The sequence below is a fragment of the Prionailurus viverrinus genome, chromosome A1 (assembly GCF_022837055.1).
Source record: "Prionailurus viverrinus isolate Anna chromosome A1, UM_Priviv_1.0, whole genome shotgun sequence".
NCBI lineage: Eukaryota > Metazoa > Chordata > Mammalia > Carnivora > Felidae > Prionailurus > Prionailurus viverrinus.
The window spans coordinates 193,779,883-193,801,277 of record NC_062561.1 but is presented as its reverse complement, the minus strand read 5'-3'; the positions used below and the strand labels follow the sequence as shown (position 1 = coordinate 193,801,277).

Sequence of the window (21,395 nt, the reverse complement as noted above, 5' to 3'; positions counted from 1 at the left end):
GGGGTGGAAGGCGGGTGCGGGCCGGCGGCGCGGCGCGGCCCGGACTGTGCGTGTGCGCGAGTGTGAGTGCGCGGCCCCCCTTCCCGGCATTCCTCCGCAGCCGGGACAACGTGGTGCCTCCCCGCGCGGGGAGCGGCATGTGACTGCCGGCCGGCGCTCCCCGCGCCCTCCCTCTCCCCGCTCGGATTTTCGGTCCTAAGGACCCGGCCACTTGGGAGATCCCGGCGGAGCCGTGTCAGCGTGGGGAGGGGGGGGCGGGGAGGCGGTGCAGAATTTGGAGGCTCGTCTGGGCCTCCCTTTGCCGAGACTCATCGTCGGCTTGGGTGGGGGGCGCGCCCTACCGCCTCCCTTTGCCGGCGCATAGAGCGGCACAGCGGATCTGTTTTGGGTCCTGTTGAAGTGGACCAGTGTCCAAACCCGCTTGTAGTATAATGACGGCCTGTGGCCGTAGCGTTACTGCTTTTTCAGTGTTCCTCTTCTGTAGTCGCTGGTTGAAGCTGACTGGTTTAAACCATCAAAATGGGGAAAGTTGAAGGAGATTAATGCCTTCACATTCAAGGGATTAGAATCACCCTTAGTCCTAGGGAAACCAGAGCAGCCAATTCTGAAAATGTCATGTTGCAATTTTATTTCTTCTAAGGTTGCTTCATTTGGAGGAGGGGACATTTGAGGTTTACTAATAGTACCTCAAACTGTGTTCTCTTCCTTCTGCCCTCTCCCCTTCCCCCCTTTCCCTTCCAGAACCCTCTTATGCAAAGGGCAGTGCTGAAACCTCCCATTTTCTTGCATATCCCTCCCGATCCACCCACAGTGGGAGGGAAGGCAACTTTTAAGACAGTCTTTGGTCCTTCCCCCCTCTTTAAACTCAAAGGGGTATAATCATCCCCAGGAGAGAGCACTCTTCAGAAGTTTAAATGGGGCTACTCACCCTGGCTGCTGCTGCTTAGCTAATGGTGAACCTGCCTTGTGGGTTTTAAATCAGCCATGACATCAGGTGGTATTGGGTGCCTGAGCTGGCATTTTGTGCAAGTGCAGGGGCCCTTGATAGGGTGCGTCACTGGGGTTATTGATCGTGGGAAGAAGACAGCTTGGCTGGCATCTTGCCTTTCCTTGGAGTGGAGAAGCCAACTTGCTTTAAGTGCCCAAAGCAAAATTCTGAGTCTGGGAGTTTTGTTCTGTTCTTGTTTTTCTGGAATCATAAGGCAAGAAAGTGTTTTGTCTACTCATCTGTTTTTGAACCTTTGGACTAGTCTTTGACAGACTAACTCTCAATTAATTCAGTAGCTTCTCTGTTGTTAGGGCTTGGGTGCTTTTTGAGGGAGAATTTTGTGACTGAATTGTCTGATAAGGTTAGATGGTGGCCCTTTCTTTGGAGTCCACATGGATTGCTAAGGCCATTTTTTCAGCCCTGATATTATTTGCAGCTTGGACAGGTTTAAATGTGACACCAGTGCACAGTGTGGTCTTGGGAAATTGTGTGTTCTGTGATGCATATGTTTTTGGGAGTCTACAGAAATGAGTGCCTCATAAGCAAAGCTAAAAGCTTCCAAAGCTTGCTGCAAATGCCTATTTTTAGCCCTCCTTTTGGCTCAGATGCTAGTGTTTTAGTTCTTTAAGGGACACATGCAGTAACTAGTAATAAAAGATGTTTTTCAATATCCTCCTTTCTTGTGCTGTTTTCTATTCTGGTTTAAGCTTCCACATCTTACATTTGTAGTTTTCAAGTCAGGATTTGCATTTTGGCTCTTTGTATTTCCTTCCCCTAGGATATTTTGAAGTCGTTTAAAATTTTTTCCTTCTAGCCACAACTCAATTTTGAGTATGAGAGAAGCAGGATGGGAAATGATACATGCATAGCAAAGGTTCTGGGGTTAAAACTGCATTGGCTCAAATGTCAGCTCTACCACTTGGTAGTTGTGCCTCCTTGGCAAGTTGCTTAGCCATTATGTGTCTGAGCTCCATTTGTATAAGAGGGATTAAATTATGATTTATTTGCTTCCTGGGGTTGTGATCATTCACTGTGGTGGTAGCCCAGTGCCTGGGAGACTGGGAGACTATGGGGCTTTCCAGGACTTTTTCTGGGTCTCCGTTTTTTCCACCTGTAAGATAAGGGCAGTGGACAATGCAGTACTTTCCTTTTCTGGTATTGTGTCACTAGTCTGTGAAATACATAGGACCCATCTCCTTAAAATGGAGTTTTGCTTATCCGCAGACACAAAGGGCATATTATGGATAATCTTAAAGGTTGCTGACCCAAAGAATTGGCTCTTTTTGCTCTGGAATGTGGTATGATGCATGTTTTAAAAATAAATTTTAATTTGTTTATTTGCCTTTCGTTAAAAGCTACCTTTGGGAGAGTGCCCATGTGCTCTTGGGGCAGTGGGGAGAGGCTATAACTGAACTAAAAGTTTTTTGCTGTGGCTAATGCATGTGCAGTGGGTTGAGACTTGAACGTGTCATCACCACAAGCTTCTACCCACCCCAGCAGGGGGAATCAGTGGGTTGGTTGTGTGGCACCTTCATCTCCATGTCATAAGAAAATTAAGCAGTGCTGTGGTCTTTTTCTTGACTGTAAAGGAAAGCCTAGGCAGAGTCTCAGCCTTGAGTATTTATGTTCTGGGCATCACTTTTTTGTGTGTGTGTTCCTTTGAAGTGCAGCCAACTGATGGCACAAAATAAAGAAGACTTACAATCCCAGCTAACCCAGGGCAACCCCAGGAATTCTGTACCCCACCAAGCTGGCCCCAAATAAACCTCTACTCTCTTTCTTTACTTTTCTTCCTAGGTTTAGGCCCTTTCCCAGATCCCTCCTAGTTGCACTAGGGTGGGGCATCTCTGTGGATCTGGAGTATCAGTTTTCAGCATAGCATCAGAGCTCCTCCAGACCTTGGCCTCTTCCCTCCCCACCTTGAGAAGTGGACTGGGAGGAAGCACGAGCTCTCTCTGCCTTGGAATCATACAGTCTGCGATTTTGAATCCCAGCTTTACCTGTTTTGCTGCAGCTGCTGCTGTTTTTTTTTAAATTGAGGTATAATGGACATATTGGTTTCCAGTATGCAACATCATGATTTGATATTTGTATATATTGAGCTTTGCCTCTGACTTGCTGTGCAATCTTGGGTGAATTACTCAGCCTCTCTGAGCCACTATTTTCTCATTCTCAAAATGAGAATATTGATAATTAACTATTTCAAAGAGTTTTGAGAATTAAGGAAGATAACGTTTATAAAGCCCTTAGTATGATGCCAGGCACAGACCATCTAATAAGTGTTGCCTATCCAGTAACTGCTATTTAATACTTTTTTTTTTAATTTTTTTATTTAAAAAAAAAATTTTTTTTTCAACGTTTATTTATTTTTTTGGGACAGAGAGAGACAGAGCATGAACGGGGGAGGGGCAGAGAGAGAGGGAGACACAGAATCGGAAACAGGCTCCAGGCTCTGAGCCATCAGCCCAGAGCCTGACGTGGGGCTCGAACTCACAGACCGCGAGATCGTGACCTGGCTGAAGTCGGACGCTTAACTGACTGTGCCACCCAGGCGCCCCGCATTTAATACTTTTTATAATAAGTGATGACCATTATTAAGCATGCTTGTTCCACTTCTGATTCTGCTGGTGACCAGCCTTGTGGATACCAGCCACCCCCATGCTTTCTCTGCCTCTGTTTCTTCATCTAAAAATGAGGGAATCTGATTAGGTCTAAATGTCTTCACAGTATTTTTAGTATCATAAAAACTTTCTTTCAAGAAATCCTTTCGCATGAAAGAAAGAAACCAAAAGAGAGCTTTTTGTATGTGTACGTGTATGTCTGTCGTGGTGGTTAAGAACTCCAGTTTTGAATCCAAGTCCTGAGAGGGCTAGACTCTTCTGGCTTCACGAACCTCAGTGGATCACTTGGGGTGCATATCAGACATTGCGGAGCAAGCAGACGTTATGTGCCTTGTAGTACCCTATTAGGAAGCATATAGCACTGCTTATGAAAATCTCCCCCCACCAAAGAACTGAACCGTAGATGTGTAGATGTAGAGGAACAGATTGACCACGAGGTAGCAGTTATCTAATTTTTGAACGTGAGCGATTCTACAGGACAAACAACCAATAAATGACATTTTTTAAAAAGGGAACTGTTAACAGACAAAAAGACTTGAGACATCAGTCAGATGCATTGTGTGGATTCTGATTTGAAACAGTTTCAAGAAGATACTTTGGTGACAACTGAGGAAATCTGATGACTATTAAGGAATTACTGGTCAGGGGTGATGAGCTCCATAACTGTTTATATTGTGCACCCTTGGCTAAGAACTGCTAGGTTAGCCTCCATAAATGAGGGTTTAAAGCTGTTTTCCTGCAGTTCAAATTTCTTTCTCTTCTAAAGAAAGCACACAGTTAGGACCCTCTGAAGGGGAGGTAGGGGGTGGGGAGTTGAGTTGTATACTTCTCTGGGCAGTGAGTGCCTGCCTGGGGAAGGAGACCTTTCCCTGGTCAGGCTAGGGTTGGTCTCTGCAGTCTGACCCCTAGATCTCCTGAGGGGTGGAGTCTCTTGGCTGACCCACCCACTGACTGCTGTGGGACCTAGGCTAGAGTAAGCATTTTAGAGCTGTTACTCAGCACTCACTCCCTCCCAAAGGGAGGCCGGCAGGGAGAGGAGGAGGAGCGGGCCTGAAACCACAAAAACCTCTTTAAAATGGAGAGCTCGGCAGATGGGAGTGCCCCTGTTTGCAAAATCCAAGACAAGCTCACAAAGTGGGTAATTAGGGTGCTGGGGCCTCAAGAGGGCTTACAGGTGCCTCAGTCTGGGCTCACAAACACCCCTGGCTAGTCCAGAGTTACCTGACATAGTGGTCAGGAGAGAGGATGGCCTTACCTTGCTGGGGGTTCATGAAAGGAAGTAAGTTTTGACACCTGGCTAATGAAAGCATAGGAAAGAGCCAGGTGAAGGAGCAGAGGGAGAGGTGATTTAAATCTGAATAGGGGCAGAGTCCCTGTGTCTTCTCTCACCTGGTGACCTTAGCTTGCCTAACCTCTGTTTTTCTTACACACAGAATGGGACTAATCTCTGTACTGAGGTTGTTTCGTGGATCAAATTAATACAAGTATGGGGTAGCCTCGTTTATTAGATAAAATGTCCCACACAGGTGTAAGCGATTTATGTTCCAGAAGATGCATTCCAAAGCCAGATACGTGTACAGTGGTTTCAGTGACCTCATCTGAGGAGTTATTCGTGACTTTCCTAACTGAGTATGGATAATCAGGAGGTAGCTTAATTTTCAAGTAACACTATTTGCAGAAGTTACCAGGGCCATTTGGCCGACTTGTGGCAGATAGCCTAGGGTGTCTCCCTGAGGGATTTTCTGAGAATTCCAGGGACGTTCTTGACTTGTTACCTTTCTGTTGGCTGTACCTCTGGACTGTAGGTATAGGTGTGAGGAGCGTGGGTCTTTATTGATGAATTTTGTAAAGCCAGCCATCTAAATCTGTCACATGTAGTGAGGGGCTTCTCCATCTCAGTACGAGGTACTGTTAGTAAACCCAGATGAGCCCCTCCATCAGAGGTCCTGTTTATAGGGCACTTTGTAATAACCCTCCGTACTTGTGGTAACCACCTTACCCTCCAGACATGCATTCCAGTAATTCAAGGCAGGCTTTTCTCTTCTGTACTTGAAAATGAAGTTGCACCCCTCTCAGAGGAACTGAAGTCCCCCCATAGCCAGGAACCTTCTGGATGAATGGTCCACCTGGGCTCTATATGGTTTTTGCTCTCCTTTTCACCGGCTTAGTTAAGCTCCTGGTGATCGCAAGATTGTTAATAGTGATACCATAGTCCCCACTTACTGGGTACCTGACATGTTCTAGCCCATGTCATCTGCCAAACAGGTTATCTTTTTATCCCAGCTTCACAGATGAGGAAAGTGAGATTCAGAAGTTAGTATGGAACTATCCTCCTAATTGCTAGGATTGAGAGTCTTGGGGTCATCCTTGCCACCTGTTTAATTTACCAGTACATCCTTTTGGCTCCTAAAAACTGGATCCATAGCTAAACACTTCTTACCACCTCTTTTTTTGCAAGCCTGATCCATACGACATTGCTTCTCACCTAGATTGCTGCAGTGGTCTCCTACCTGGTCTCCTGTCACTCTTGCTCAAGATCCTCTCATGGCTTCTCATCGTGGAATAAAATTCCAAGTCCTTTGAGTTCATCCTCTCAGACTCCACTTGATGTGGCTCCCCACACCACCCATCTCCACCCCCCCCCTCCCCCCCCAGTGCTCTAACCTTATCTTTTGCCACTTTTCCCTTCCAACAGCATTGCACCTTGCTTTTCCTAGAGTAGGTTGTGTACTCTCTGCTTTAGGGCTTTAGTTCTGGAATGCTCTTTCCTCAGCCACATGGCTCCCACCGTCACTCTTTTCAGGTTCCTGTTCAAGTAACACTGTGATGGAGAGGCCTTCCCAGACCACCCTGTATAAAACAGCAGGCCTCCATCCCGTACTCTCTATCCCCATCCTTCCTACCCTGCTTCGTTTTTCTTTTTAAACCCTTAATCACCATTGAGTCAGAGACTTGGATATTTGGCTACTGCTTATCCCTGCGTTTACAACATGACTGGCACATAGTAGGCAGCTCAGGGAACATTTAATTAGTGAATGAATGGATGAATCTCTTACTTTGACAGCCTCACAGCACATTTGAGTTTGGTAGAGAAGATGCTGTGGTGAATAACAAATATGTGCTGGGAGAGAAGCACATGCACTCACAATCCAGTATGGAAGGTGCTGTGTAAGAAGGTGGTGAGATTCTCTGGGAGTGTAGCAGGGGCACCCAAGTCAATCAAGGTCAGAGAATTCTTTCTGGAGGAAGCAGTGGCTAAATCGCTTGAAATGGGAAGGATAGATAGGAGTTATTTGAGAAAAAGACTAGAAAGAAAGCTCATTCCTGGTGGAGCAAAGGCCCTGGGGTTCAGGGAATTGAGTAAATTCCCTGTGGCTGTACTGTAGATGATTTAGATAAATTGTGATTTTAACTGGAAAGCAGTGGAAAGCCATTAAATTTTTGTTTTATTTTTAAAAAAATTTTTTTTTCAACGTTTATTTATTTTTGGGACAGAGAGAGACAGAGCATGAACGGGGGAGGGGCAGAGAGAGAGGGAGACACAGAATCGGAAACAGGCTCCAGGCTCTGAGCCATCAGCCCAGAGCCTGACGCGGGGCTCGAACTCACGGACCGTGAGATCGTGACCTGGCTGAAGTCGGACACTTAACCGACTGCGCCACCCAGGCGCCCCTGTTTTATTTTTTATAGGAACCAGAGAACAGTTTATTTTTATTTTTTTACTGTTTGTTTATTTTTGAGAGAGCACGCACAAGCATGAGAGGTGCAGAGAGAGACAGAGACACAGAATCCCAAGCAGGCTCCAGGCTCTGAGCTGTCGGCACAGAGCCTGACATGGGACTCGCACACAGCTGTGAGATCATGACCTGAGACAAAGTCTGATGCTCAACCCACTGAGCCACCCAGGCGCCCTGGAAAGTCAACAAAGATTTTAAATGAGAGAGTGGCATGGTCAGATTCTTTTTTGAAAGATTACTCTGGCCACATGAGAACCTCTTAAGAATAGATGGTTTGGGGTTTCCTGCCTGATCTTTTGGGGCAAGGTTCCCAGATTACAAAAGGGAGCAGATTCCCAAGTCGTTCCTTAACTGTTGGGCAATTATCAGCTGTCATCCTTTAGGCGTAGGGAGCAAGCAGCTCCAGTTTATGGGATTTCTCTGACCTTTTAGAAGGCCGCACTACTGGAATGCATCGGAAGAAGCACAGTTTCTGATGTACTGGCCTAAGCTGAGCTCATGCTTGAGCTTAGAGCCACCAGCCCGCTTGACACTGATGCAGCAGGAGAAGCAGAAAGAGGAGGAAGCGCCGGAAGTAGTGGCAGGGGACAGGCTTGCAGGTGGCGTGGCAACTCCCATCCCCACCAGGGGAGGCGCCCGTGCCGCAGGACTTCCTAGGCTTAGGCCGCCTGCTGTCAGCCGCTCTGCAGGCTTTTCCACAGATAGCCACATGCACGAAGTTTCTTTCCTTTAGAGGCACCTCCCTTCAGCTTAATTCAGCTGTTTTTAGACTTGTGCTGGGAGTAGTGGGTCTGCATTTGCCCACAGATAGGCTGCTGTAGTGAGTCCCTGAGGATGCTCACCCAGCCCAGTGTCCAGTTGTCAGCTCTGTCCCCATTGCTGTGCTTTCAGGGGCTGGGATTTCCTTTCCTTTTTTTGTGAGAGGAAGGAGTATGTAGAGCTGGAAGGCACCCCAGAAGTCATTGAATCTAAACCCTTCATTTACAGGCTGTATACCTCAGGCCTAGAAAGGAAGTAGGAGTTGCTCAAAATCACAGTTCAGAGAAAGGCAGAGACTTGAACCCAAGCCTCTTGGCTCCCACTCTGGTTCAGTTTTCACTCCACCTCTGGAGGAAGAAGTAGAATGGGGTGGTTGAACGGAGCCTTGGGAGTCCGTCAAGCACAGTTTGCGTTAGCCCCAGCCGCTTAGCAACTGGGTGTCCTTAGACAGGTTGGTAACTTTTAGGCTTCAGTCAGTGGTGTTATATCTGGAGTCCTCATGTGCTGGAGTCTTTGCTGAAATGGGGTAGGTGAACATGAGAGCTTAGCCGGAGCCTGGCAGATAATAAGAAGTGATAGTTTTGAGAGTGTTGAGGACTTGGTTTTGACCTAAGTTGTCTTCTGGAAACAGAAGTCAGGTGCCAAAGCCAGCCTTTCTCTGTCTTCCTGGATCCTTTGCCCCTTGATCCCTTCTGTTGGGTCCTGAGCATACATGGGAAGACAGCCCATGCTATTTCTTAGAGCCAGCTCTTTAGACCCTGTCTTGGGGTGTCAGGCAACTCTGGTAGAGGGGGAATCAAGGAGTCAGTGGGGGTTATAATCCTGTAGCAAGAAGCCCACATTGTGGTGCTTAGGAATGCACTAGCAGTAGAATGTCAAAAAAATGGACTCATGTAGTTTGCAGTGAAATCCTGCCTACTCTGTCTTTGATGGCTTTCTCCAGCTTTAGGGGTGAATGGAGGAGTGGAGGCCTCTGCTTTTCCTGTTCTCTGTATATGTATTAACAGCAGCATGAGGCAGAGATACCAATTTATGTGCATGGAATAGCCTGGCTTAGGTTTTCTCCGAGGTGGAGCTGAGTGTAGGGGTAGAGTTTGGATGCGGTGAGAGCAGAGTTGGGTGTGCGAAGCCGGATGCTGCTGCTAGGGAATGTGGGAGGGAGACAGGAAATCAGGAACACACAGAGGAGGCAGCTCACTGGGATGCATGCACCTTTCTGTGAGGAGGGAATGGTTGAAGGAGCTAGGATTATTTTTCCCAAAGAATCAAAGCTTGGGGTGGGTGGAAATGCTGGCGGTTCTGAAATACAGCATTTGAATAGACCTACTTCCTGTGGCCCTATGGGTAGAGCTCTGATGGCAGGTGGGAGGTAGAGGGTCAAGTAATAACTTCCAGCAGTGCCCCCATGTGGAATCAGCTGCCATAGGAGGTACTGAGTTTCTTGATGTGGTGATAATATTTAAACAGGTTGGATGGTAATGTGCTGTAGGGCTCTCTCTGCAGCTGCAAATTTGCAAAGTACTTGCCCAGAATTGTTCATTCAGAAGTTTTTGAGTACTTATAGGTGTCAGGCCCTGAAATCCATGGGTAGACAATTCAGGGGCTGTCATTTTGGGGCTTACTTCCTGAAAGGCAGAAGTCACCAATGGGCATTCCTCACCTTATGTCCTCAGGCCCAATCCAGCCTACTGACAGGTTTTGATTAGTCTTGTGTTTTAAAAAGTTTAATCACCTATATTTTAAAATCAAGAAAATATATCTGGAAACCTAGAAATTTGGAGCTTCTCTTTAAGAGAGTAGACTCCACATGCAAAGAAACAAAGAAAACCCATTGAATTTTGTTTGTACTTTAGATAGATGAATAACATGGCATGTGAATTATATCAGTAAAGCTGTTGTGGGACACCTGGGTGGCTCAGTTGGTTTTGGCTCAGGTCATGATCTCACAGTTTGTGAGGTCAAGCCCCGAATCAGGCTCTGTGCTCTGCGATGACAGTGCAGAGCCTGTTTGGGATCCTCTCTCTCCACCCCTACCCTGCTGGTGCACGGGCAAGCCTGCATCTCCTCTCCCCGCCCCCCCCAATAAATAAAAAAACTTAAAAAAAAAAAAAAGCTGTTATAGAAATAAATGAGAAGATCTAGCCATACTGAACCTTTGTTCCTTTATGACTGCTGTCCAGTGGCGGTACCTACTCCACTTTAGACAAGGACACCAGCATGCAGCCTGTGGGCCTGGACTTTGTATGTTTCATCATACAAAGTAGAGAGAATAGTAGTCTGTCCAGCCCGCAAATTGAAAAACATCCTTATGGGAGAAGAGTTTGAGAGGAGAAGGTAGAGAAGACTTTAAGGCCTAGGGCAGAAATTGGAGGCCCTAGAGGGGGGCTCTGTACCCAGGACACCACTGGGTATTGTGTCCTGATGTTCCAGAGCAGTGATAGAAAGCTGTCTGAGGGCTAAGGGATGGGGAAACTGGCTTATGTTAGGTCCCATTGAGCCTTCACTTTCCTCCATCTGTAAAATAGATACGGAATCTAATCTCAATCTCTAAGGTCTCTTCCAGCTCAAACACTGTGTAGGTGTGGGAGCAGCTCAGGCAGATGTTACTAGGTCTCAGATGGAAAAGGAAAAAGATCCTGGCTTTGAATCATTGGTGTGTCATTGGTGCATTGAATTCTCGCTGGGGGCAGAGACACTGGAGAGAGTCTTCACCAAGGCAGGCCTGCTTCTCATACCATTTTCGGTGTGAGCGCTGTGTAGGGGTAGAATAGAGTAGAATAGAGAACTCTGGGCAGGAAACTGGAGACCAGCCTTCTAGTCCCAGCTGTTTGGCTCACTTACTTGCTAAAACACTTAGAGCAACTTACTGATGAACCTCTTTGGATTTCCTTTTCCTCTTCTGTAAATGAAAGTGGTTAAGCCTGAAGACCTTTCAAGGTCCTTTCCTGCTAGGGTTAAGTTCGATATATCAATTTGGAGATGAAGACTACAGTGTGTTGAGAAAGATTTCCTCTAAAGGGAATTGCTTTCCCTCACCTGATTGGACCGGCTTTAGTGTTAATTCTGAGAGCTTGGCCAGGGCTGTGGGATTTTTCTGCCTAGACATGAGGCATTCTGCCTTAGGCTTCTGGAAAATGCTGGGCTAAGATGAGCTGCCCCAGAAGGTTGTGAGTATTCATAGCAGTGTGTAAACAGTGGTGATGCCTTGGTGTCTCAGTCAGTTAAGCATCCGACTTCAGCTCAGGTCATGATCTCATGGTTTGTGAGTTCGAGCCCCACATAGGGCTCTGCACTGATGGTGTGTGGAGCCTGCTTGGGATTCTCTCTCTCCCTCTCTCTCTCTGCCCCCGTCCTGCTCATGCGCTCTCTCATTCTCTCTCTCTCAAAATAAATGAATAAACTTTAAAAAATACATACCAAAAAAACCCACAGTAGTGGCGCATCTGGTGACAGAAGTGTTCTTGAGAAGATTCGCCATCTCGTACCTGGTTACACCGGGTTGTTACTGAGAGCTCCTGCTCTGGCCCTGAGATTTAGAACCAAAGTCTGGTGGAGGCTGGGGTCAAAGTATTAACTGGCTCAGTGGAAAAGAAGCTGGCCCATCTCAAGAGACTGAGTATTCAGAATCATCAGGCTAGTCAAGAAAAACACTAGGGCTTGAGCCTAACCTTCTTTTGTGTGAAAGGAACTAAGTTGGCTACCACCAAAGTGAAAATCATTCATTTAACACGTTTATTTGAGTAACCTACTGAATATTAGACCAGGGCAATACTGATGGGAACAAGACAGAGGGGAGCTGCCTTCATAATTTACATTCTAGTGGGGAGACATAGTAAACCAACAGGGTGGTTCTTGCTATCTATTGCTGCCTACCCAGTCACCCCAAACTTGGTAACATAAAAAAACAACCATTTTGTTCCTCGATTCGTGTGTAGGTTGGGATTAGGATAGGGCTCAGCCAGGTGGTTCTTTTCTGTATGGCAGTGTTAGAGTAGTGGGTGTCCTGGTCTGGAGGGCCCACCAAGCTTCACTAACATTTTTGGTACCAAGGCAGGGATGGCTGGAAGTCTGAGTTTAGCTGGAAGTGGAGGGCTCTCAGGTGCCCTCTCCAATGTGCTGGTTTCAGAGCAGTAGGACTTACTGTGCAGTGGCTTGTGCTCCCAGACAGAGCTTTCCAAGAGACAGGAAGTAGATGTCAGTATTCTGAGGTCCCAGACCTGAGCACTAGCACAACGTCACTTTTACCGTGGCGTGATGATACAGGTTACGGATCCTGCTGGGAATGAAGAGAAGGGGTCATGGGCCTGGCCTTTCAGTGGGAGGAGTGTCAGTTTGCAGCCATCTTTAATACTACATGGCAGCTTCTGGTTAGCGGTAAGGGCCATGAAAGAAACAGAGTAAGGCAGTGTGCTAGAGAAGTGTTGGGGATGTGCGACTGAGGACAGCTTCAAACTCCACATCAGGGAATGCCTGTAAGGGTGAGTGAGCCAAGATGGGATTGATAGCATGGTGTGGGTATTCTTGCCTGGAGGAACAGCCAAGTACTAGGTGGTAATGAGTTCAGAGTTCTCCAAGGAAAGGACCAAGAGGCCTGTGTGGATGACAGGTGAGAGGCTCAAAAACTCAGAAGCAAGAGGCCTTGGGAGGCCAGCTTAGGGAGTTTGGATCCTGTTCTGAAAGCATTGAGAGAGGTAGCATGATACAATTTCTGCCTGAGGGTTACTTTGTTTTATGCAGAATGGACTGATGGGTGGGGGGTGGGGGGGGGGGCGGTGCGTGGGCAGGGAGAGGCCAGATCGGAAGCTGGGAGACTGCTTGGAGACTTCTACAGAAGTCCAGGGAAGAGGTGGAAAGGCATGGAGGATGGCATGGTGACCGGGCCTGATTTTTTTTTTTTTTTTTTTTTACTTTACTGTTTTCCTTTGAGCTTAGCCTACTTTAAAGAGGAAGTTTTCTGATTGCTGTTTCTTACTTCCTCTCGTCTGTCCAAAAGGCAAATTATTGTTGTATTGTGCCCATTAATAAGAAGAGGATGGCCTGAGGCAGGCAGAGGTCATTCCCCTGGTTCTGGGTCTCTGGGCTTCAGGGCCGCAGGGCCGGGAGGGGTGTTGGTGTTGCCTTGCTTGGCGGCTCCCCACCCTACCCACCCCCACGCCTGTCTCAGGCTCCATGCCCCAGGGTGGAGGTGGAGTGAGAGTGTGGGGGAATGGCATGGGGGCACCATCAGGAGCTCTGGGGCAGGGGTGGCAGGGCCTGGGGATGGGGAACAAGCCTGACACGAGCTCTCAGTGTCACAGTTTTCTGTTCCGACTTCTTGTCAGAAACTGCAGTGGCTTTCTTGTTTCAGGTAAGGTCTTCAGGGTGGGGTCAGAGCAAAGTCTGTGGGTCCAAGTTCTGTTTTCAGCCCTGCTCTCTTGTTTCTCCTGGCTGGACCTTCATTTCTTGACTTGTAAAAAGGGATTGGGTCCTGTGGTTATGAATGCTTTGCTCGTCTGTCACTGATGTGCCTTTATCATGTCCCTGGGCTTAGCCAGATGTCCTAGAATCTGCCTCATAAGTAGCTTGCCTTGAGGACAGATGGGCCAGGGAGCCAGGCCAGACTGCCCCAGACTCTCCACTCCTGACATGATTATCAAACTTGTGAGCCACCACACCATCTCATTCATTATCTAGGTTCATTTCCACAGTGCTGTGGGATCTGGAGTTATAATCCTCGTTTTACAGATGAGAAAACAGAAGAGTTCAGAGAGGTTCAGTAATTTGCTTAAGGCCATGCAGTGTTTTATACATAGCTAGGATTCCAGCCCATGGCAGACTGACTCCACAGTTCTGCAGTACTTAGCATCGGACTTTGCGTTCTTCCAGACCACAGAAGTATACATACTTCACCTGGAAAACTGTTTCTGGGAGAGGGAGGACCACACAAATCTTCAGGTAGCAAGAATCTCTTCGGGACTCTAGTGGCCCAGCCTGGAGTTCCCAGTTCTGCCCCCTGGCCACCTTTAGTGGGTGTGAGCCAGGCCCTGGAACTTCTGATCTTGCAGAGGAGCCCTGGCCCCTCTTCCCCCAGAGAGGTTCCTCTTCAGCTCTGTCAGGCCACGTGCAGCCTGCTGGAAAGGGCCCTGCTGACCTTGTGGTTTCTCAGGCATGGCCTCTGGGCCCATTGAGGGGTGGGAGGCGGCCCTCTACTGGCACCGGGAGGCTCTCTGGCTCTTCCCAAAGGGGATGGGAACTGCTATTATGTGTTGGGCCTTTTAATTTCTTTCAAAGGGAAAATCTTTTTAGCTTATTCAGGCAACACCAATTCATTGTAGAAAAATGTCCACGAGCCACCATAAACACTACTAAGCAACCACATCCTTTAAGACCAGTGTTGCCTAATAGAAATACAACACAAGCTGTATATATAATTTTAAATTTTTTAGTAGTCCTATTTCTAGAAAAGTAAAGACAGGTGACAATTTAAATGATATAACCCAAAATAAGAGATTATCATTTCAACATACAATGAACATAAAAATTATTAGTGAACTATTTCATATTCTTTGTACTAAGTCTTTGAAGTCTGGTGGGTCTTTTACACGCAAAACACTTTTCAATTTGGACTAGTCACATAACAAGTGCTAGTATCCACATGTGGCTAGCGACTGTTGTATTGGAAAGCACGTTTCTATATTTTGATGGAGTGATACATATATTTATGATATATATATACACACACACACACACACACACACACACAAGCCTTTTTAAAAAATGGGATCATACTATCTCATGAGCTGGATTCTCCCTCCCAGCCCACTTAGAAACATAGGCTTTCAAGGGCACTTAACTGCTTATAATCCTCAAAGCAGCCCTTGATAATAAAAGAACATTTTCCGGATGATGGAGGTTGAGGAGCTGGCAGGCTCACACACCCCAGCTCTTCCACCTCTGAAGCCTCCACTCCTTCGCTGCCCCCTGCAGGCGCCTGGAGTTGATCTGAGAGCACTGAGCCCAGTCCAGAAATCACACGTACCACGTGCATATGTCTGCACACACCACGCACTTTGCTGACGAAAGCAGGCCCACATCGGGGAAGCTACTGACTGAGGCGGTCATGCAGGGATGCAGTGTTTCAGACACAAGCACACTGATGCCCAGGTCAGTGGTCTTTCCACCACACTCCTCTGCCCTCCAACAGCTTACTGCTTGGATTTGCAACCAGCCAGATTACGAAAAGAAAACCTGTGTGGGGTGGGCAGAGACTTTCACTTGGGTGTTCTGGGGTGCTCCCAAGCCCACAGTACATCCCCAGTGGAGGCTGGTCAGCAGTGGAGAAAAGAGCAGCTAGGCCACAGTAGGTGCAGAGGGGTATGGTTTGACCTGGATGAGGTTGGGACTTAGAAATCTGTAAATAATTGATTAGTTTGTCAAATCACCCTGCCCCCGTGATGCTATTGCAAGGATGTACCTGCTTCACACCAGGTCACTTGGGTGGCAGGAACCTCATTCCTTGGCAGGTCTGAGATGTTTAGGAGCCTGGTTTCATTCCCCACCCCACCCCCACCACACACACACACACACAAAATTGTGCTTTAGTTTTTCAGACTGTAAAATGGGGCTCCCTTCTAAGTGTTATCACTTATATGCCACTGGCCACCCCCTTTCCCTTTGTAGGAGGGCTGGGGATGAGCAACAGACCTTGGATTAGCCCTCAGGTAAAGGGGATTAGCTGAAGGTTTTTCGTTTTGTTTTGTTTATTTATTTATTTTGAGAGCATGTGCGCTGGAGAGGCAGAGAGAATCCTAAGCAGCCTCCTCACTGTCCGCACAGAGTCTAATGCGGGGCTTGAACTCATGAACCCCTGAGATCATGACCTGAACCGAAATCAAGAGTCAAACGCTCAACTGACTGAGCCACCCAGGCGCCCTCCCCCCACCTCCCCCCCCCCCCCCCCCCCGCCCCGATGATTAAGGTTTTGAGGATCCAGGGAGTCTGGTCTTCTCCCCTTTTATTGTGACACCCAGGAGCACTGAGCCAAATCTCCACAGGCTGGGAGGGGCCTGCTCCAGGGAACGAGGAGATGGCTTCGTTTGTACTCCTTTGGGAGCTCTATTGCCTGAGGTAGGATACTGTCCAAGATGGCAGCTACCAAAGCTGAGGTTTCTGAGCCACCATCCATTTATTTATCCTAGGGTCTAGTCTTCTTCATCAAGTCCTTGGATTGAAAGGACTGGTACTGCATTTGGGATAGCCCTTAAGACTTCAGAAGACTTTACGTGTAAACACTTCTTTATTCATATTTCACAAGTGCCCTTGAGGTGGGTGGTCATTGGCCCCCTCTTAAAGATGCAGGACTCTTGTCAATCTTTCCAGGAGCTGTGAGCACAGCAGTTTGTCCATGGAGCCGGAGGCCCTCTGGCCAGGCATGGGGAAAGGAGTGTGCGGGCAGTGGCAGCCTGGGAATGCTGGACTGCTGGCTGGGAGTGGAGAGGCTGCTGAAGTTCCCCATTGGCTGCAGCTAGGCTTGGGAGTTCTCTGGAATGTTCTCTGCCATTCCAAGCCTTCTCTATCCCACCCCCTGATTTGCATCATCACTGCCATTGCCCCTCTGAGGTAGCAGCTCTTTGGAGATTGTAGACTTGAGGAAGGCCAGAATCCAAAGGGGCTCTGGAAGCCATCTGGCTTCTCCTTTTATAGAAAACTGAGGCTGTGTCTTGGCCAGAGTCTCCCACTTGGCACTAAGGGAATCATGATGCCCGTGCTGTGTCTTTTTTCATTCTGCCTTGTTCTTTTCAGGGAAGGAGAAACAGGAGCCCTTTGCACTGTCAGTGCTGCAAGAGTGTGGATGAGGAGAGGATGAGGTCTGGCAGCACCAGCCTCTAGGGCTGACAAGCACATGCTGGGACTCCTGGGGCTCCAGCTGACCAGCCTCCAGTTGGCTTCCCTCCCCCACATGGGCCAGTGGATGACACACCCTGAGCCCTCAGAAGGCCAGGAAGGCGTGCCCAAATGGAGGAGGTGTTGCCCAGAAATGCTCTAAATTTCCTGAAAACAGGCCCACCCTTCTACTCTGCTTTACTGATGAGCTCTTTAAGTTAGAGCATAAAGCATGGTTCTGGGAAGGGTGGGGGCACTGAGCAAACTTCCAGAACTAGGTACCTAATAGGAAGCTCACCTCAGAAACTGAGCTTGGGGTGGGGTAGAAAAATTTGTTGGTGGCCTTTTAAAAAAATCCTCTGCAGTGAATTTTATTGAATTCATGGGGAGAATTCCTTTATGAAAAATAAAAAATTAAAGTTGTACAGGCCCGTTTTGTGAGACAAACCAGTGATGAAGCCTGCCCGGATACACAGAGATACCTCTAAACTTCCAGGATAATAGCTAACAAACAAATATTGAATGCTTACCATGTGCTAGGCACGTTTCCAAGCACTTAACAAATATCAACTCATTCAGTCCTCACGGTCCCATTAGGTTAGAAACTATTCCCATTTACAGAAACCCAGAATTACCAAGGTAGAAGAGCTGTTGGAGTCCAGGCTCTTTTTTTTTTTTTTAAGTTTGTTTATTTATTTTGAGAGTGAGCGGGCACGACCAGAGGAGGGGTGGAGAGCAAGAATCCCAAGCCGGCTCTGCGATGTCAGCACAGAGCCCGATCAGGGCTCAGTCCCACAAACAGTGAGGTCATGACCTAAGCCGAATCAAGAGTTGGACCGACTGAACCACCCAGGTGCCCCTGGAGCCTAGGCTCTTAACCATTGCACCACCCTTCTGCTGGGGGTGAAGTAGGCAGTTTTCCTGACTCCCAGCCCAGTGTTCTTTCCACAGAGGCACCCATTCCTTAATTCTCACTTGTGTTTCTGCTTTTTGTTCTTCCTGGGGCTTGCCTTAATTCCTCTAGAAGAGCCCATGCCTAAGGGTTGCAGATCTTTTCAGAGGTGAGGACCCAGTGGCTTTTGGACGGAAAGCATGTTGAGCCCACCACACCCATGTCAGCTCTAAACGTCAGCTACTAGTTTCATGGGCTGGGTCCTTGGTAATCTTACCTACTTTCTATATCCACAGTACATAGTGTGTGTCATATATAGTTGTTAAGAAGAAGAGCATTTTTTTAGTCATTACCAAATGACATTCCTGGGAGACTTGCTAATTGATCCTAGGCTTTTCTTGAGCCCATTTACTACCTGAGGATCCTCGATACAGCATCCCAGGCAGTCAAGATCAAGCAGTCACATGTGGCGTTTCACATTAAAGCCCTTGTATAAATTGAACCCTGAGAGCATAGAGACGGTCTTGTTCACCACTGCTTCCCTAGTGCCTTGCACACAGACCCCTCCATACCCAAGTTCCCAATGGTCAGGTGACACAATAGGCTGGTCGGAACATAGGGCTGGGATCTCAAAAAACAAGTTGATATTCTTGGGACAAGTCAGGAAGCTCACTCTGGGGAGAACTGCATCTTCCTACCTCAGACTGTTTGAGACTTAGACACCGTGGTGCATGAGGAAGTATCTTAAAGCCGATTAGCCCTGGTCAGCAAGGGTAAGGAAGGGTAGTTTACCTGGATGAGTGGTTTATGCTCTGTTCAGCTCTCCTGTGCCCCATAGCAGAAACTATACAAAGTCCCTGCTTTTTCCACCACGCTTTCCCCTCTATTCCCTCTCCTTGGTACTATAAGGTATTTACAGTTTTCTCCATCCTTTCCTTTCTGATCTGCTGGAGGAGGCAAAATCCTCTTGGGCTTGGTGCTGGCGAGGGCTCAGGCCTTTGGTTTGCCGGTGACCCTAGAACATTGCCTTTCGATAAACAGTGCTTTGATTCCTGACTGCTTTGCCCTTTTCCCCCTGTGCTGAGGAATGGCATCCCCACCTGGCAGGTAAGCTAATAGTCTCAGAGAAGTGGATTCTGGTGGTGGTGGCTTCAGTCGCCTGTTGGGCCCACAGGTTTGAGCTGGAGACCTTTGAGAACCTAATACTGATCTCCTGCAGTGCTGAAAGAGGCCTAGGATAGTCTGAGATTTCAGATCCTTGGGTCAGATACTTTCTCACCGTGTGACTTTGGCTAGCTACTCAGTCACTGAAACTGGGGTGGTAATTCCACCATTGTGAGGGTCAAAATGCACAAAAATCCTGCAACAGGAAGCTTGAGGTGAATGCTTAGTAAGTGATAGCCATTATTGTGTAGCGGACCCAGGCCTCAGGGCGCTGGGTGAGCAAAGAGCAGGCTTAGCCTAAGAGCGTGGAGGCTGGCTGGCTGTTAAAGGAGGCAGGCAAGCTGTTCCCTTCAGAGCCTCCGTTCTTCTTCTGCACAGCCATAGTCCGGAGCCTGTTGTGAAACTGAACCCCGAACCCAGCCCAGATGGATCCTTTGTGACCTCCCATCTGTCAGGACACTCAGCTTATGGCTTCTTGGTCTGACCAGTCTTGATTCCTGATGCTAGAGATTGGACTGGGGTAAATGGAGGGGATGTGCTTCTCATGTACCCCTCCTGTGGCTGCTGTTTGTGTGTGTAATTAAAACATTCTCCCTCCTGCTCTTGTGAGCCAGGTCATTTGTGTCTGCAAACATGAGGCCCTGGACTGGGGGTTGGGGACCAGGGTTCCTTCCCAGCAGTCTCCGTTCTAACATTAATTGGCATCAGCATTGCATCGGAAACTTGTTAAAACTGCAGATGCCCAAGCTCTGCCTTCCTCACCAGACTGATTCCTGGAGCTTGAGGGACTTCCAGGAGTATGCATTTAAACCAAGCCTGCCCCTCTTCGCCAAGTGGTATTGCCAGCCTGCTAGCTCACTGTTCCCAGTTTCCACAGCTGTGAGGTGAGGATTTTTCATATAGCCTTGTGCTCAGAAACCCCAGCTGAGTGGAAGGTTAACGGGTAGGGGGCTTGGGTTCTGTGTCCATCAGACCAGCCCTGCTACATCAGAGCATGCAACTCTTGATCTCGGGGTTGTGAGTCTGAGCCCCATGTTGGGTGTAGAGATTGCTTGAAAATAAAATCTTTAGAAGAGAACTTAAGTGTACCTTTTAAAAAGAACATAAATGTAAAATTAAAAATATTAAATATTTTAATTTTAATCATCAAATTAATTATATTAAACTTAATTATAAATATATGAATATGATAAATACTAATTTTAATTAATATAAAATATTAAAACAACCCATGTACCCACTACCAGTTTAAGAAGTGTAGCCCTGATTTTAAAATATTAAATGTGGTGTTGTGGTTCTGGTAACCCCTATCAGAATTAGCAGTTGAAACTCACTGGGTTAAGTTAAAAAATTTCCAAGTATGTCCAGAGAAAACCTGCCTTAGAATTAGCTAGCAGATTCCTGGCCCTACCATTTCTGAGCAAAAATCTCTGGAGGGTGCGACCCAGGAATCTACATTTTGATAAGCTCCTCAGAGGATAGGTAGTTCTGCATATTAAAATCTTAGAGCTGATGTACTTTGTAGCAGTGGTTTTGGAGGTAGATTGTGCCCCTGGACATCTGGCTTCAATTAAGTTGTAGTTAGGATGATCAGTGAATACAGGGATAAAAATCAAAGCATGTTAGGCCTGGAAGGACCACAGATGACAGGCTCCCCTCCACCCCAACCACAGGCCTCTGAATGGCGAGACTAAAGACACCCAGGTGGGAACTCATGGCCATCTCCCACCACAAGGATACCAGTACCAGCATCCAGTCTCCTGACTCCCTAGCCCAGGGCCCTGCTCACTACCCCACTGTGATGGAACATGAGCAGTAGTCCGTCCTTCCTTCCTTCCTTCCTTCCTTCCTTCCTTCCTTCCTTCCTTCCTTCCTGTGGTGGTCAGGTTTAGCAAATAAAAATACCAGACACTCAATTACATTTGAATTTCGGATAAATGGTGGATAGTTTTTTAGTATAAGATGTCCCAAATATTGCATAGGAAAAATTACTTGCTGATATGAAATGCACATTTAATTAGAGATTTTTTAAAAATCTGGCAACCATTATCCATCTCTCTCTTTTTTAAAGCACTAGAGAGATTCAGGAGTTGCCTCAAAGAGCCAAAAAAATAGCCATGTATTTATGATAGTTCTGTGTTTCATGATGATGTCATTTAAGCTGTAAATCTGTGAGCTAGCAGCTATCATGAACCTCACAATGAGAGATTAAGTCTGATGCTAGAATTTCCCATGTAAATTGTCTTTTTGCCTCCATCATGAACCTGCTTGTTTGGCTCATTCTTGTGTGTCCCAGTGAATGCCTATCAAATTACAAGCTCCACGAAAGGTTGGTCTGATTTAACCATGTCCCCTGGTCTTGTGGGTTACTT

The 21,395-nt window shown here is 47.3% G+C and overlaps 1 protein-coding gene across 1 annotated transcript in view; it reads left to right on the top strand.

Annotated features, from left to right (window-relative positions):
• The window catches only part of LARP1 (La ribonucleoprotein 1, translational regulator), a 53,073-nt gene that overhangs the window by 1,767 nt on the left and 29,911 nt on the right, over window positions 1-21,395 (top strand). The window lies entirely within an intron of this gene.